Source organism: Pinus tabuliformis, chromosome 6 (assembly GCF_031772625.1).
Source record: "Pinus tabuliformis cultivar Carrire ecotype Pingquan chromosome 6, CPIR1, whole genome shotgun sequence".
NCBI lineage: Eukaryota > Viridiplantae > Streptophyta > Pinopsida > Pinales > Pinaceae > Pinus > Pinus tabuliformis.
This window is the reverse complement of record NC_142292.1, coordinates 2,040,163,393-2,040,175,844: the sequence shown is the minus strand read 5'-3', so window position 1 is coordinate 2,040,175,844 and position 12,452 is coordinate 2,040,163,393.

Here is a 12,452-nt window from a genome sequence, read left to right as displayed (position 1 = left end):
CTTTCCCCAACTTTCCACCAAAATCTTAAAACTTCCAATTCAAACCTTTTTTATCAGTTTACTAGCCTAAAATCAGTGTTTCCTTATTGGTTATCTCGCCCGTTGAAGATCCCTACCGAGATAGACCGGAGAGAGCCCTCTCCTGCCCTGTAGGGCTAGCTACGAGGCTAAGTGGTTTGATGTTGCCTTGGAGTTTACCTTTCTCAGCCTGAGGTGAAATTTCAAGCGCTAACAGAAGCAACCCAAAAGACTCCATATGGTCAAAGTCCCTTTGGAGAGTGAATACATAAACAACATGGAAGTTTCATGCAAGATTGAAGATGCAAGTGGTAGCATTGTCACCTATCAATAAAGTCCATGTCATCAATCACTATGAGTCCAAGTCATCAATGTTAGTGACTTGTCATGTTCTCACTACCTGATGATGTGGAAATCATGATGTGATCATGTAATTATTGTAAAGACAAAGAAGTGGAAGCCCAAGAGTTATGTATGGACAAAAGAGCCATATGAAGAAGTCTAAAAGAGATGTAATTCTAAAATTCATATGTAATTCTAAAGGTCATTTATAAGTACAAAAGTTATATAGAAGTCCAAAGGTCATTAGAAGTTGAAAGGTCATATGAGAAAATCAAGGGTCATGGGGACATGAAAGGTCATGCCTCAAGTTATAAAAGGATCCTCATTAATCAAGCAAAATACTTTTCACCTTGGCTTCTGTCACAAGGCATTAGAGAGATGGAGATATTACTTTTGGGGAGCAAGTAGTGGCTCTAATGCTCCACTATTTGAGCTAGTGATGTTCATTGTATTCATGTTTCTTGAAACATTTTCTTAATACTTGAAGCCATTCAACCAAAAAAATTTCATGAATGGATTGTGAATGTTTTGAGACTATTCTTCTAATGTTTGTGGTTTATGTTAGCTTTCACAAGTACTAAATTAATTGAACTATTTCAGTGATTTTCGTGTTAAATTTGTTGGAAATGTGTTGTGAAGATTTTAACTATCATTGCATCTATGTGAACTATTTCGCTTGATGTTTAACAATACTTCCATATTTATGTGTGTGCGTCTTTACTAGATTAATACTATTACTTCTCTTTCAGAGACTCAATTTTCCTCCTTGCAGTGAAATAACCTTGATACACTTACAATTGAATACTCCACAAGGCACACTTTCTTGTTCACTCAAAAGCACATGCATGCTACTCTCTCATGTTAATTTCTTAAGCCAAGGAAAATATCTAATTTAATGGTAGTCAGGCCATATTTCTTAATAGGACTCCTACACCAAATGGTGCGAGGTCGAATTGGGACCTTATATTGGGGAGATCCCCAATATGTTGGTAGGATCTAACACCATCAACAATATGATAGTAGCATGTCTAGAATTTACATGATTAAGTTGCTTTGTAGAGATCATCTAGATAGATGGATAGATGGACCATATTTTCCTAATGTTAATCCAGGTATTATCTAACATTATGTTTGAAATAGTCATCCTGCTTAGTTGAATGAGCATGATTCATGAAGGACTATCATTTGGAAGTTCCTTGGGAAAAGCATCATGATAAGGTTAGTAGACAATCCATGTAATGTGGAATAAATACTAGTAAAGCGATGAAATAATGCAATGGGTGAAGTTGTAGGCTCAATTTAGGACATATATATAGATGATCAGGGGAAAGCCTAGGAATGCATGTTGGATATAAAACTTTTTATAAGATTCATATGTATAGAATCTCATGAAAAGAAAGTTGGTCATGAAATATGCTTGAGTATATAATATGGTTTGACTTACTCTAGGATGAACATATAATTAATACTTTCTCTAAATTGTACAACATTGATTAACATCCAATATAATCTTTGGAAGATAAGTTCTAGCTTGGTAATCAAGTTCAATCCTTGGGCACTATGACGCATGAAGAAAGGTTCAAATGGAGATGGTATATGAGGATATTGATGGTATAAGAAGATCATCACGATGAGGTGAGTGTAATTTTTAATTGTTGGTTATCTAGTTAACATATTATTTATCTACCTGGAAAATGTTGTAGGAATACATGATGATCATTGCGGAAAGTTCAACTGTATGGATGAAGAGTATTGAGGAAAGCTCAATATCTGATACCTGGCAACTATAAAATCAAGACATGACCATCTTGGGATTGGAAGGTAGAAATGAGACAAGATAACCTGAAGGTCAAAGAGATCACTTTCATGGGGAAGCCATGACCAGTTTAAAGTGTGGGAAAGCTCAATACAATGCCTTCATATTGAAAATTAAAGTGATGAGCAAGAGATACGACCTGGATCCTATCACAATAATGAAGAGTGGAGATGACTCCATTGTTGAAGAATGTAACTAGGTTTGGTCTTCATAAAAATATTTAAGTCAAAATATAATGTATTTGTCAAAAGAAATAAAATGAAATTTTATCATTACTAAAGTTGACTTACTAAAGCACGAGTTTCATGATTGGGTCAATTATTTTTAGGTCAAAGCCTCCATTACATGCTTCTAGGGTTTGTGTCAAGTGTCCTTGTCCATGTCATAATGTAAAGAACCCTTCTTGGGAATTACTTGTCAAGAAATAAATTGATTTTATATTAAAATTAGTCTTATAGGCCTCCTCCACCAAGTCATCCTTAAAACTAGACAAGTCAGCCTAAACTCAGAGTGTGTTGGTCTTCATTATTATATCTTTCATGCTTGTTGGTTCACTTGGCTATGCTTCTCGTGAACCATGCCTTCACTAACATGGGCCAGCCAATGCGCTAGTGGCTACATTGGAAATATCACTTCACGTGAGTAGGTCCATACATTGTTTAGCATAGGAGTAGCAGTAGTCTTTATTGTATTGCTTTGCTTTTCTTTCTGGTTTGCATGTTTGTTTACTTTCTTACTTAGTATGGTTTTTTTTCTTGATTGCTTTGATTAATTGTTTTTATCTCGCTTTACCTCTGATTTTTTCTTTTTTTCTTTCTTTGCTTGCTTGTACCCGTAGATTAGCCTCTCATGAAACCGTGTTTGGAACTCAAGATGAGTTGGGAAAATCTAAGAGGACTTGTACAACTATCAACATCTGGTTATCTATTATCATCTCTCTTATGAAGACTTGTTATCTTCGGTCGATGATGCCTTGATGGAAAATATGTTTTGTTCGGAGTAAGTCTTGGTGAAAACACAACACTTGCATTCTTAACTAGTACCACCTACTCTAATTGGTTCTTTTGGGTTAACCCTTGTCAACTTAGTCAAGTAGAGTAAGGTGAGGGGGAAAACCTTAACAAGTATGTAAGAGGTATACATAACATAATTCTCTGAAGGAACAACCTCTTCTGCTCTCAATAATTCGGGATCCCTCTTCCACCCTTAAAATAAATAAGTGCCTATGCACAGTTCTTTGAAAAAATGAATAAGATGAAAAAAGAGAAGGTCTTCCTACACAGAGAGGTGATGAAAGTAACTTGATCGAGGTACTGACCAGCCTCGCTAACAGCGGAGTGATAATTATGTTCCTGCGTGGCTCCGTCGAGGTACTGTCTAGGCCTGTTGGAAGCGGAGCAACACTAGAGATCAAACTTAAACTCTAACAGTTATATTATTTGAGCATCAATATACCCCTCATCCCCAATCAAAACAACTAAGTTGAATTGGCTTGAAATGTGTGCTAACCGATCAAGAGAATGGTAGGGACTACATATTTCACACAAGATAGTGTGGAAGCCATCACGATCAATGAATCAAACAATACTTCCGGAAGGGTTAGACTCACTTTTCATGAAAAAAGGTCCATTCAGAGAGTTGGAGTTCTACTAGTGTGTCGCCAAGTGTTGTAGCGAATACAACCACCCTCCAAAATTTTGGCTCACATTCAAATTTATGATTCTGCCTTGGATCTTGTGATCGATCATCCTTGGTCACTTGTTGGTAAGGTGATGACCTCAAGCTTCGCCTCCTCGATCTTAAGAGTTGTTCATTTTCTCATCTTTATGCAACATGTGTCATCTTTGAGTATAGCGGTTGTTGTTTATCATGTTAAGGGAATGTTGTCTTGCTTCAAGGGAATTGTGTGCCTATGAGTAGTTTTCATCATATAGACATGTTTCACACTCACTTCATAGACTTTTGCCACGAAGGTTGTTGCATCAAACAAAGTATGTCTTATGCATTCTGGATGGTTTACGTTGTGTTAATAAGTGTTCGTGTGTGATCACAGTCAAGTCCTATCACTGTTTACATCTATGTCACTAATATCACACTTAGCCATTTCCCAATCAATCTAGCCTCATCCAACTTCCCAGAGCTATGTGCTTTTCTTTTGCAACAATCAAGCTTCCTCTCTTGTCTGCTGAAACCCTGCAGTGTGCAGAGACCCCAAACTCCCTTGCATGTCGAAACCCCATAGCCCGCAGAGACCCATCCAACACTACTCTCCAAAAATGCGTAGAGAAATCTAGTTGCACTACACTCAAAAATGGCATAGAGGTGTCCTCTTAGGACCCCCATCCCGCAGTGTGTCATATTCCTCAAAATTGCACAGTGTTGTCCAAGTTGCCCTGTCCATCTTGCATGGAGAAACTGCGCAGATGGGCTTCCTAGGGCCTCATTTTGACAGTTGTCATTGTCCATTAAACTTGCGTAGATCTACCTCTTAGTGACTACAGGAAAATGTGGCATGCCGAGATAACTCCCAAGGAGTTGAGAGAAGGACCAAGGAACCAAGTGATGGAAAAGATCAAGACCACATGCAAACTCCATTGGATGCATGATCTTGTTGAGGGTAAGTATGGAAAGTAAAGAAAACCTTATGAAGTACATCTTTTAGTTGAGTTTGCAGGACTACTTGTCATTGTCATATCATCCTGTCCTCAGTAACATGCATGTGCGCAAACATAAAAGGTCATTTCATGTGTTTCCTCTACATGTCTTGTTTTCTTTCCGTTGTTTGACCAACTATCGTCTTCGGCATGTTGAATGTTATGTCATGCTTGCGACCTCATTCTGTTGATGTTGAAGGTTGTGTTTGAGTTGTGTTCATTATGTAAACATCTATCACACTCAAACACGATGTTGTAAGCGCTATCGCGCAAGCGTCGTCACGGTCGTCCAAAGGTCTATTCGAGGTGTCGCACTTGTCGCTTTCACCATTAGATAGCCCCGCGGTCAGTCACACTAGGAATATGTTATCTTGTTGGTCTGAGATGTCATGTCGTCAAGTCATGTTGAGTGTGTGTGTGCAAGGTCATGCATGCATGAGTTCACTCGTTCACACATTTAGTCATTTTGTTGAAACTGTGTCGATAATACCACCCTCCAACAGTCGGACCTCCAATGAGCTGCACTACACAATATTAGCCCTCAGTGATCATGTATTGTTGCCCAAAATTGTGCAGAGATTGAAGTTGCTTCCCAGGCAATTTGCATTGCACAATCTTGGAATCAACCTGACTTACTGTCACCCAGAACATCGCAAAAGTTGCTCAGCAAGCCATCTCAATCTGTGTTGTCCGTAAGCAAATCTATCAAGCCTCCAGTTGGTCAACCAGAGAGTTTGACCAGGCAATGACCCCGAGCTTCACTCCTCCAAAAAATTGCACAGAAGCTACCAGCATCCCTGCCTCCACTAACTGAAGAAAATGCATAGACATGAAGGAGAGGCACCTGCTACCTGTCACTGCACTATCCTCGAAATTTGCACAATTTTGTCAGCTAGTCACCCTATCAGCCAACCTGCTACTCCTCCTAAAAATTGTGCAGTTTTATTGGGCTATCCTCCAGCTGCTCGATACCCCGCTCAGCCTAGAAATTGCACAGAGATGTCCTACAGGCCAGCCTCCCAGTTCTATACAGTTTTGGCTAACAAGCTCCCATAGCCTACTGCCATCCTCCCGAGAGAATCTGCGCAGTTTTCACTTCCAGTGTCCTCCCTGCTACCAGCACTGCCTCTCTGGAAAAATTGCGCAAATTTTCCCTCCATCCGAGCCAGATCCCGCAGATGGTCATTGTTGTTCTGGAATGCTCATCTCAGCCTCCCAGTGACCTCTGCGCAATCTTCCTTGACAATGCCCCGGAGCCCGCATCCCAGCCTGAAATTTGCTTTGCACAGTTTCAGAGGCTTTTCGTCTCTCCCGGTCACCTGCACCCGAAAATGAAAGATGATGCATCGTGGTAGGCTAGGAGATTTATGTATTTGATGTTGTCTCGTCATGAGTGATTGTAGATATAGGTACATGGATGAGACATGGCGCGATGACGAACGGGATGAACAAGGAGTGCATGCTAGGAGACTTGTTTGCGAATGGACGAACACACAAAGTGTACCATGTAGCAAGTGAAGGAGACACATGCGCATGCATGAACTATCAAGCGAACACCAAGACCATCAAAGACTCCACACACCTTGCCATGCGAAGGTGAAGCTATGATACACCAAGAGCATACTCATCACTCAACAACATTGCGGCTCGACATAGACACTACCATTAGCATGTGCATACCAACACTGTCGTGTCGAGTCATGTCATGAGTCATCTCGAACACATCACTATTGTGGGCCATACTATTGTAATGAATGTAATGTAACGTGGAAGTACAAGAGACCCACATGTAAAGTTGAAGAGTCATGTAAGTCAAATAGTCAAGAGGGAAGTCGAACAGTGACAAGGGTCAGTTTCACCCTTGGCTATATATACCCCTCATTTCTACATGCAAAACACTTTTTCACCTTGGCTCCTCCCACAAAGCCTTAAGAGTCTGCAATATTTTCTTTAAGGAGCGAGCAGTGGCTCCAACGCCCAGCTATCAGGGTTAGTGATGTAATGGTGTACGGATGTGTCTTAGAACTTTCGCTTAATTCAGAAGTCTGTTAATAGGCCAGCATATTTTCACGCATGTATTGTATGCGTTTGTAAGACTATTCTTTGGATGCTTGTAATGCATGTTGCTTTAACCTATATTAAGACAGTTGAAATAGTTTGGTTATTTTAGTACATATTCTATTGCAAATGTAATGCATCAGTTGCTAACAATGTCTCGCCTGTGTGGGCTATCTCGTGGACACTCAACGGATTCATTCTCATAAAATTGTTATAACAATCGTCGCACTCGTGTGGACCATTCCGCTAGGTGTTTTATGTTCTATATGTTCACTTTATTTGTGAATGTTGCATCCATGTGGACTACTCCGCTGGAAGCTGTGCATGTTCTGTTGTGTTGTGTGTCTCTAGCAGAGTTGGGACTATTCCCTTTCAACCCGAGACTCACTTCCACCCTCTCCCTCTATAGTGAAAGAACTTTGACACAAGAGACACTAAGCAATCACCAAGCACGCGAACCTCATTGTTCGAAGACAAAGAAAACCATTCTCGTGTGCTAACAAGAAGGAACTAAGGAATATATTTAAGATAATGGAAACCAGGCCATAGTACCGGATGGAAATCCTACACCAAACAGTGTGAGGTCTAGTTGGGACTTCATACCGGGGAGATTACATGAATGGTTGCAGGTCTAGCACCGTCAACATAGCCCAAGTCAAGAAACTTAGGAAAGGAAATTTTGGAAAGTCCAAGAAGAAAGACATGTCCAAGGTTAAATTCTTTAAGTGCAATGAGTGTGGACACTTTAAGAGGGATTGTCCAAGTCAACAGAACAACAAAAGAAAGGAAAGGAGTCAAGCTCATGTATTCGTGGCAATGGGAGAACCTGAGAAGAATCCAAAGAAGGAAGAAGTGAAGGATCTTTACTATTAAATAAGGCACTTTGTTTGGTAGGTTCTTTATATAGAATGTTCTTTACTTTAGATAATATAATTATGTATAGCATCATAGAAAGAAGCATTTGTGTTGTCGCTACTACAACACCCTTCAAAACTTCACTACATTCAAATTTTGGAGCCTATCTAACTGTCGTCTCAAGTGTTGTTTTGGTCGTCAAGTGTCCTTTCAAGTCATTCCATGTGTTTCAAGTGTGTTTTATCATTCATAAGTGTCATCACAATGTTTAGAACATCTCTGGTGCACCTCATGGTTATAATACCTCTGTTGTTGTAAAGTGACACTTTTGGTCGGAATCACACACACTTTGTTTATTGTACTTCGAGAGTGATTGTAAACTAGCTTTTTGATGTGCATTTATCATTGTTTGATCCTATATGAGTCTCATTGATGAGGTTTTATGTGTCACACTTGATGTTATGTCCCTTGTTTTATATTTCAGAGTTAGATAAATTTCGGTTGCATAAGTTAGCCCAGTAAGGCTAGGAGATCGCATGGCACACCCTTAAGCCTTAGTCTATACTCCTTCCTTCTTCTGAAGTGTGCCTTGTGCCCTCCAAGAGAACATAGCGCACTCCCAAGAATTATTCCCCTTCCCTTTTTTGAACTGCACCCTTAAGGAAATCCTTCCTCCTTGTTGAGAGCATGTCGCACTATCGACACAACATCACGGTTCCTTCAACCTTCAGCCTTGTGTCCTATGCCCTACTTAGACCCCTTCAGCACACTACGCACTTGAGAAGGTCCAAGCATGATCCCTTCAGCCTTCGGCAATGTTCCCTGCACCCTCATTGGTTTCCTTGAGCGCATAGCGTACTTCCAAGCCTTAAGTGGCCTTCCTTCATCCTTTAGATCTGCGTCCTGTGCCCTCCCTTGAGCTTCCTCTCTCCCAGTTGAGAACATGATGCATCCTCGAAGCCTTAAACACTCATCCTTTCCTCCTTGGCAGTGTGCCCTAAGCCCATAAGCCTCCTTGTTCTTTCTGAGTGCATTGATAAGTCACAAATAGAAAGTTTACATGAAACATGTTAGAATAAGAGATTTTTCATACTGATGTTTGTTTGCCATGAGTGATACCAGTTGCATGCATTCCAAAAAAACATGGAAAATATGCAAGAAGAGATCTGATAAAGAGGATAATCAAAGGAAGCATTCAAGAACAAAGAACACGCGATGAGACAAAATGAAGAACATTGAAATCCTGATGATCAAAGCAACCCAAAAGACTCCATATGGTCAAAGACCCTTTGGAGAGTGAATACATAAACAACATGGAAGTTGCATGCAAGATTGAAGATACAAGTGGTAGCATTGTCACCTATCAAGAAAGTCCATGTCATCAATCACTATGAGTCCAAGTCATCAATGTTAGTGACTTGTCATGTTCTCACTACATGATGATGTGGAAATCATGATGTAATCATGTAATTATTGTAAAGACAAATAAGTGGAAGTCCAAGAGTCATGTATGGACAAAAGAGCCATATGAAGAATTCTAAAAGATATGTAATTCCAAAATTCATATGTAATTCTAAAGGTCATTTATAAGTACAAGAGTCATATAGAAGTCCAAAGGTAAGTTGAAAGGTCATATGAGAAAATCAAGGGTCATGGGGATAAGAAAGGTCATGCCTCAAGTTATAAAAGGATCCTCATTAATCAAGCAAAATATTTTTCACCTTGGCTTCTGCCACAAGGCATTAGAGAGATGGAGATATTACTTTTGGGGAGCAAGTAGTGGCTCTAATGCTCCACTATTTGAGCTAGTGATGTTCATTGTATTCATGTATCTTGGAACATTTGCTTAATACTTGAATCCATTCAACCAAAAAAAATTCATGAATGGATCATGAATGTTTTGAGACTATTCTTCTAATGTTTGTGGTTTATGTTAGCTTTCACAAGTACTAAAGTAATTGAACTATTTCAGTTATTTTCGTGCTAAATTTGTTGGAAATGTGTTGTGAATATTTTAACTATCATTGCATCTATGTGAACTATTTCACTTGATGTTTAACAATTCTTCCTTATTTATGTGCGTGCGTCTTTACTAGTTTAGTACTATTACTTCTCTTTCAGAGACTCAATTTTCCTCCTTGCAGTGAAATAACCTTGATACACTTACAGTTGAACACTCCACGAGGCACACTCTCTTGCTCGTTCAAAAGCACATGCACGCTACTCTCTCATGTTAATTGCTTAAGCCAAGGAAAATATATAATTTAATGGTAGTCGGGCTATATTTTTGAATGGGACTCCTACACCAAATGGTGTGAGGTCTAATTGGGACCTCATATTGGGGAGATCCCCTATATTTTGGTAGGATCTAACACCATCAACAATATGATAGTAGCATGTCTAGAATTTACATGATTAAGTTGCTTTGTAGAGATAATCTAGATAGATGGATAGATGGACCATATTTTCCTAATTTTCATCCAAGTATTATCTAACATTATGTTCGAAATAGTCATCCTGCTTAGTTGAATCAACATGATTCATGAAGGACTATCATTTTGGAAGTTCATTGGTAAAAGCATCATGATAAGGTTAGTAGACAATCCATGTAATGTGGAATCAATAATAGTAAAGGGATGAAATAATGCAATGGGTGAAGATGTAGGCTCACTTTAGGACATATATATAGATGTTCAGGTGAAAGCCTAGGAATGCATGTTGGATATAAAACTTTTTATAAGATTCATATGTATAGAATCTCATGAAAAGAAAGTTGGTCATGAAATATGCTTGAGTATATAATATGATTTGACTTACTCTAGGATGAACATATAATTAATACTTTCTCTAAAATGTAAAACATTGATTAACTTCCAATATAATCTTTGGAAGATAAGTTCTAGCTTGGTAATCAAGTTCAATCCTTGGGCACTATGTTGCATGAAGGAAGGTTCAAATGGAGATGGTCTATGAGGATATTGATGGTATAAGAAGATCATCACGATGGGGTAAGTCTGATTTTTAATTGTTGGTTATCTAGTTAACATATTATTTATCTACCTGGAAAATGTTGTAGGAATACATGATGATCGTTGTGGAAAGCTCAACTGTATGGATGAAGAGTATTGAGGAAAGCTCAATATCTGATACCTGGCAACTATAAAATCAAGACATGACCATCTTGGGATTGGAAGGTAAAAATGAGACAAGATAACCTGAAGGTCAAATAGATCGCTTTTATGGGGAAGCCATGACCAATTTAAAGTGTGGGAAGGCTCAATACAATGCCTTCATATTGATAATTAAAGTGATAAGCAAGAGAGATGACCTGGATCCTATCACAATAACCAAGAGTGGAGATGGCTCCGTTGTTGAAGAATGTAACTAGGTTCGGTCTTCATAAACATATTTAAGTCGAAATATAATGTATTTGTCAAAAGAAAGAAAATGAAATTTTATTATTATTAAAATTGACTTATTAAAGCACGGGTTTCATTCTTGGGTCAATTATTTTTAGGCCAAAGCCTCCATTACATGCTTCTAGAGTTTGTGTCAAGTGTCCTTGTCCATGTCATAATGTAAAGGACCCTTCTTGGGAATTATTTTTCAAGAAAGAAATTGATTTTATATTAAAATTAGTCTTCTAGCCTAAACTGGGCAACAAAATCACTATATAAAGGTTGTAACTCGACTTCATTTGTCACTCACTCACAACAAGTTCGATATGCAGTTTTTGGGCTGAGAAAAGGTGTGAATTTCAAGGAAGAAGGAGAATATGTATAGCGAAGAAGAAGAAGGCCTCTCTCAACCATTAAAGGTTGAAATTTTCTCTCTCTTTCCCACATCTGTGAAGTTGTGCAGCTGCTAGAAGGGGCCAAAATTCTACTGTTGGGGGTCAAAATTCTACAACTAAGGAGGCGAATTACTAGAATGAAGTTGTTGGATAAGAAGAGACTTCTATATCATCTTTTAAGGCTAACTTGGTGGAGGACGAAGGTTTGTTGGTATAGGGTCTTGGTCCATCTATAATTTAATTATTGAAGGAAGAGTTCTTGACTGGGTTTTCCCCTATATAGGGGTTTTATCCCTGGATGAGTGCCTATATCTGGTGTCCCTGATCTTTGTGTTTTGGTTTTGGTAATTGCTTAATAACTAATATAAAAAATGAACATAAGAAAATAATAAGAATTCAAAAGATATCACAAGCAATTATCAACTAGAGAAACTATTTCCGCCTTTCGGATTTTCTAATATGGTATCAAAGCTAAGGTGAAAGAAGAAAGCAAAAAGGCAGCCTGAAGATCAATTGAAAGGAGAATAAGGATTTTCAAGGTTAGTAATAGAAATGACAAACTCAATGAAGGCAGAGAACAAACTAGAAGGAGCCTCCAACTACAGGGTCTAGAAAAAGAGAATAGATATCATTCTCGAAAAGAATAAAGTTTTAGATCTTGTTCAAGGAAAAGTTAAGAAGCCTATTGATGAATCAAGTAATTCCGATAAAGTGAATTTAGAGAAATTGCAATTGTGGCTATGAATCTAATAGTGGATGGATTTAAGGATAAATTAATTCCATACATATCCAACATAAATTCCGATCAAGAAATGTATGACGCTCTCTCCAATTTATTCACAATCAAGAACATTGGTCAAATAACAAGCCTAAAAAATGAACTAAGAATTGTTAAGATGGAAAATGGTGATACTAT